Here is a 6,593-nt window from a genome sequence, read left to right as displayed (position 1 = left end):
CACCGCCCAAGCCGCAGCGGCGGGGGGCGGGGCCGCCGAGCCACCGGGGGGAGGGGCTGGAGCCGCGCTGCCCGGGGTTCGCAGGCCCGGACCGCGCGGGGTCCTCAGCTCGGGGGATTTCTTTTCCCGCGCAGCAAAAACGCCAGCAGCTTTACAGGCCCGCGTTTGCAGGCCTTGGCTTTTTCCCTCCCCGCTCAGTCCAGCGGCCGCCGGGCAGTTCCTGGGCTCCAAGTCTTTGCTCCAGGGTTTTCAGTCTCCGCGGGGAGGCCGCCGCCTCCAGGGAGCCTTACCGGACTCCCCCAGGGCTCAGGGGGGCGTAGCGCTCCTGGTTCCGCGAGTGTGCGGCCCACTTCCTGCGTTGGGCTGTCTCTGAGGAGGGGGCTTTGCTTCCCCACCGGGACTCGAGCCCCTTGTCGCCGCATGTGAACGCCCCTCTGCTTCCGGCCCATCGTTAGAAGTGAGGGGGCCACCTCTTCTGCCCGCAGGGCGCAATCGAGGGTCCGCAGGAAGGGGCCACGCTGCGTCCCAACCCTTTAGCCGCTTTGCTGAGGAGCGCCTGTGTCCCATTTGGGGTGTGGGTGTGTGTTGGGGTATTTTTTCATTTGTGCGGGAGTTTGTGCCTGTTGGCAGGATGTTGGTGCCTGTGTGACTGTACGTGTATTTGAAAGAAAGCATCTTCTAAATTAACTATATGTCTGTATGGAGTAAGTGTTCAAGTCGAAATGGAAAGGATTCTGATCCTTGTTATTTAATGATGTAGGTAAAATAGTCAAGGAATCTCAGGGCTGGGGAATAGTGCTATATTCGGAACTAAAGGCACCTAATCTTGGGCATTTGTATTATTTTCCGTTTTCCACAGCTCACAGACTCAAGACAAAGGTGGAGACTACCCTGAAAGGATAGCGTAGAAGGGCACTTTTCTCCCCATTTCAGAAGCCTCTCACACTTTTTCCTGGCAATTCATACAATAGGGTTGGGTTACATGTTTTTCACAGTTTTTAGTAGTAAAACTCTTTTTCTAAGTGAAATCTTCCAGGAAATCCTAATATATCAATATATATCTGTACATATATATTTTAAATCTCAGTTAAAATAATTTATTATACAATTAAGACACGCTCATTGTAAAAATGTCAAGTAGTACAGAAGGTTACTAAATAAAAAATTAGGGGCACCTGGGTGGCTCAGGTGGTTGAGGTTGCCACTCTTGATTTCAGCTCAGCTCGTGATCTCAGGGCGGTGGGATGGAGCCCTGCCTCGGGCTCTGCGCTGGGCGTGGAGCCTGCTTGGGATTCTCTCTCTCCCTCTGCCCCTCCCCCTTCTCTCTAAAAAAAACCCTTCGTCTTGGGTCTCTTCTTCCTTCTCCCGCTCCGCTTTCAGTTCCAGAGCTACCTACTATAATAGATTTTAGTATGCTTCAGGAGACACCCTCTACACATATACAAACATATGGTTTTTAAAACACAAATGGGATAAAAACAATTTCTTCTTCTGCACTTTACTTTTTTTTTCAATTAAAATATACCGTGGGCATATTTCCATGTCAGTACATAGAGGTCCATCTTATCATTTTAAATGGTAAGTAGTATTCCAGGGTATGATCCCCTCTACTTATTTGGCTAGTTCTCAATTAATGGATATTTTTTGGTTTCCAATTTGATGGTATTATACACAAATGCTGCAGTGAACTTCCTTAATCAGTATTTTTGGGTGGTGAGACATCTATATTTACCTACTGATAAAATTTTAGGCGTGGGATCATTGGGTTTAAGGGCAGGCGCCCCTAAACATTTTCACATATATTGCCAAGTTACCTTTCCCAGAAATTGTAATCATTTATTTTTCCCCCTGCCAAATGGCATATCTTTACATCCCCACCAACAGTGGGTATTATCAAACTTTTAAATTTGAAAGATTTGACATCTGATAGAGGGAAATGACCCCTCATAGTTTGGTAGTGTACTTTTCTCCAGTTATCCCTAGCAGTTAAAAATCTTCCCCTCGGTGAGAGGCGCCTGGGTGATGAAGTCGATTAAGCTTCTGACTCTTAATTTCTTCGGCTCAGGTCATGATCTCTGGGGTTCGTTACATCCAGCCCCGACATCCTGCTTTGTGCTCAGCGGGCGGGCAGTCGGGGAGTCGGCTCCAGGATTCTCCCTCTCCCTGTATCCTGCCCCCTCCCCCCATGCTTGAGCATGCATGCTCTCTCTCTCAAATAAAATAAATAATCTTAAAAAAAAATCTTCCCCTTGGTGAGAAACTGCTTCATCGTTTGTGTGGCTTTCCTCTGCAGAATAACTCATGTAGCATAATTTGGCATAATTTGAAAAACCCTTGAGCTAGACTGATTCCCTAGGACCTCATTCCAGGAGGCCGATTCTCTGGAAGTGGGTGTTTGGCTCTACTCTGTGGCAGTGTAGAGCCTGTGTGTCCCCCGTGTGTCTGCGTGCATGATAGCATTTGAGTGCCAGTGCGTGCTCACCTCTCCTTGGCTGTGGGGAGCAGAGACCTCCCAAGAGCACAGGCTCCCAGGGGATCAATGTAGGCCCGAGAGATCTCTCCCAGTGGGGAAAGAAGAGCAGCTGGACCTTCTGTGACCTAGTACCATGAGTGAAAAAGGGACTGAGGACAGTGGCAACCTCGTGCTTTCTGTCTCTCCTGCCTTACTCTGCTTCTGCCAGGCTGCTACTCCCTGCTCTCTGCAGACCCATAAACTTGTCCGTGGGCCCAGAGCAGCCATCCCAGTCTGACTCTGCAAGCCTTTCAGCGGAAGAGGCCATTGCTGCCTGGAACAGTGACTCAGTTTCTCAAGAAATTAACCGGTGTGACTGGGGTAGAGAAAATGGCCACCAGCAGGGTCTGCTGGCAGGGGCTGAAGTCGTAATTATAAATCTACTTGGTGACATGCTCCATTGTTTGGGAAGTGGCTGGAAACTTAATTCACCGTCCACCGGCAGTGCCAGCAGTGTGTCTGGAAGAAAGAGGAGGAACTCAGGAGGGAGACAGACATGGGCTCCAGACTGAGCTCGGCCACTCATTAGCTATGTGGTCGAGGGCCGGTCACTTGATTTCTCTGAGCCTCATGCCCTCATCTCTAAATCGAGGTTAATGATGCCCACTTTGTGAACTCACCGTGAAGACGAAGGGAAATAATCCGTGTAAGGGATCTTGGTAAGTACCTCAGTCAACACTCTCCTAAGAGTGACATTTTGATAATCACACCCTTCAGAATGAGGATCTCAAAGAACATCCCCAAACATCAGAATCAGAGGGGGTCCTTCTTCCTTTGCTGTGCCCATTCAATAGCAGCCTGGTGTCTCTGTACCCTTGTGAGAACGGCCAGATCTGGCTCTGCCTACCTTCCTGTGTCGCTCACCGCTATGCACCTTTTTTTTTTTTTTTTAAGATCGTATTTTTAAGTAGTCTCTACACCCAACATGGGGCTCGAACACTTAAAACCCCAAGATCAAGAGTCACATTCTCTACTGACTGAACCAGCCAGTTGCCCTCACTTTTAATTTTAGCCACATCAACTGCGTCACGCCTCGTGTTTTGGTCACGCAGCTCCATCAGCCGGAGTGCTTTCCCCACTCCACTCCACCTGGCAGATGACGACTCACACCTCAAGGCACATCAGGGCAAAATATATATTATTGTATCTGGCATAGCTGGCTGCTTGTCTGGAATAGAGAGTCACAGCGGACTCCTACTCCTACCTTATCATATACAAAAATACAATTCCACATGGATTAAGGGCTTAAAATATAAAAAGTAAAATATTAAAACTCCAGCAAGCCAAATCAGGATGCACTACTAGCACATACTATCAGAGTGGCCAGTGAAAAAGTCAGATGTGACCATGTATTGGGTGGATATAGAGCAATGAGCTGTCTCTGTTGTTGCTGACAAGGGTGTACTTGGTACAACCCACTTGGGGAAACTGGCAGTCTCTATAAAAGCTGAGCATACTTATTCCCCGTGACCCCAAAATTACGCTCTTGGGTAAATACACAACAGAAATGCAGACACAAATTCACCAAAAATATGTACAAGAATGTTCATAGCAGCGCTATTTGTAGTAGCCCCAAGTTGGAAGCAACACCCAAATGCCCATCAATAATAAAACAAATTAAAAAAATAGTAAAACAAGTAAAAAATAGTAAAATAAAATAAAGTATGGAACACTTACATAAAGGAATACTGTGCAGCAATGAGAAAGAATGAACTACATGAATGAATCTCGCAAACATAATGTGCGTTAAAAAGCTAGACATACCAGAGTCCATATGGACGATTCATTTGAAGAAAGTTACAACTCTAGCCTATGCTGTTAGAAGTCAGGGTAGAGGTTAATTTTTAGGGAGGGTCATGACTGGAAGGAGCACAAAGGAACTTCTAGGGTGCTGGAGAGGTTACGTTTCTTGATCTGGGTCCTGGCTATGTGAGTGCGTTCACCTTGCGAAAAATCATGAATCCATAAAAATACATGCACTATTTCATAAGTATGTTATACTTTGACAAAAATTTTGGCAAGGAGGTTTCACATAAACGAGGGGTTAGAAGGCCTTCTCAACCAAGGTTGGAAATCTAGGAGATCAAAAAGCTGTTTTTGCAAATGCATATATATATATATATATATATATACACATATATATTTATTTATTTATTTATGGCAAAAGACACTGCAAGCAATGTCAAAAGACAAGCAGTAGACTTGGAAAAAAATATTTGTAATGAAAATGATAAAGGTTAGAAGCCGTAATATGCAAAGAGCTATCAATTGATAAACAACCCAATAAACAGACAAAATGATACAAACAGGAAATTCAGAGAAGAAAAATAGCCAACTGTATAGAAAGATGTTCAAATCCATTAGAATTCAGTGGAATGTAGATTAAAGTAATAATAAGATCCTAGTTTGCACCCTCCAGGCTGGCAAAATTAAAAAGAGCTTCTATATCTATTTTATGTGGGGGGGGGTGTTCTTCATCTTTGCTGGTGGAGATGTAAATTATTACAGCCATTTTGGAAATCAATCTGGAAAAATCCATTGAAATTAAAAATACATATGCCCTTTGACCTAGAATCCCACTCCTGGGAATCTATTCCGGAGAAATAAAGGCATCCACCTAACGGGCCCGTATACAAGGGTGTTTATGGCAGCAATGATCATAGAGGGGCGCTCATGATGCGAGTGTGCAGACACACACATACACACACAGCCAGGAAACAAAGCAAATGCTTCTCAGCAGGGGAGTGGTGTAAATGGTGGGGGTCTCCCCTAGGGCTCACAGTCCAAAGGCCCGGGGTAAGCTGTGATCTTCACAGTCCATGGGAGGTCTCCACCTGGAGCAGCTGTGGATGCCCCGTGACTCCTGCCGGTAGCCAGCAGCGTTGATTCCAGAGCAGGATTCGGAGGGATGATCACCTGTGTTAGAGGCATTCCTCAGCTCCTCTTGGGGGCCTCCAGGATCAAAGAAGGGACCCCAACAAAGGAGGACTGTGGGGGTGGCTATTATAGACATTCAAGGCCGGTCACACCTACAGTGGCTTTTTAAAGCCAAAGCCAGGCAAAAATTCCTACTGATTGAAGGGATCAATTGCAAATAATTATTTCTAAAAACATGTCTCCCTTCTGATGTTTGGGGTCAAGTCACATCTCCATCCGCCCGCAGCTCTCTGTCTTAAGTGAATTAAAATGTAGAGTGGGGGCACCTAGGTGGCTCAGTTGGTTAACCATCTGATTCTTGATCTCAGCTCAGGTTTTGATCACAGGGTCGTGAGTTCAAGGCCCGGGTTGGGCTCCATGGTGGGTGTGGAGCCTACTTAAAAAAAAAAAAACAACCCAAATTTAAAATGTGGAGGGAACTCACTAAACTCCAGTCAGCTGTGGGGCAGCCCTGGCCTAGCTTAGGAAAACAGCTCTAAATAGGCCTCTACCCTAAATGGAAGCCCACATAGCATGTGTGCAAATATTTAAAATTATAAACCAAGCCAATAAACTCTTAAGTAAAAATATTTTATCCTCCTGCCTTTAAAAATATGCCCTTGTAAGATCAAAAACAAATTTAAAGAGTGTAACATTATGATTTTTTAAAAAGATTATTTATTTATATATGTATTTATCTATTTATTTATTTGAGAGAGAGAATGAGAGAGAGAGAGCAAGTGAGCATGAGAGGGGGAGCCCGATGCGGAACTCGATCCTGGGACTTCAGGATCATGACCTGAGCAGAAGGCAGTTGCTTAACCAGCTGAACCACCCAGGCGCCCTGCACTATGATTTTTATATGAATAAAAGTAGGCAAGGCAGTAAAGGAGGTGGAATTTAATTGTTTTTGCACATAATTGGATAGTCTGTTGATTGGCTGCTGATGTATAGATAATAAAATAAAAATATATGTAATTCAGAAATTATTATGTATCTTTTTATTAATTTTTCTTGCCTTCCTCATCACAAAATTGTTATAATCAAGATTTTTGCACCATTTATGTTCTATTGCAAATCGGTGCCAAATTAGACTATCTTTTTTTTTAATGATTTTTTTTATTATATTATGTTAATCACCATACAGTACATCCCCGGATTCCGA

The sequence above is a fragment of the Ailuropoda melanoleuca genome, chromosome 5, assembly GCF_002007445.2.
Source record: "Ailuropoda melanoleuca isolate Jingjing chromosome 5, ASM200744v2, whole genome shotgun sequence".
NCBI classification, from domain to species: domain Eukaryota; kingdom Metazoa; phylum Chordata; class Mammalia; order Carnivora; family Ursidae; genus Ailuropoda; species Ailuropoda melanoleuca.
This window is presented reverse-complemented; position numbering follows the sequence as displayed.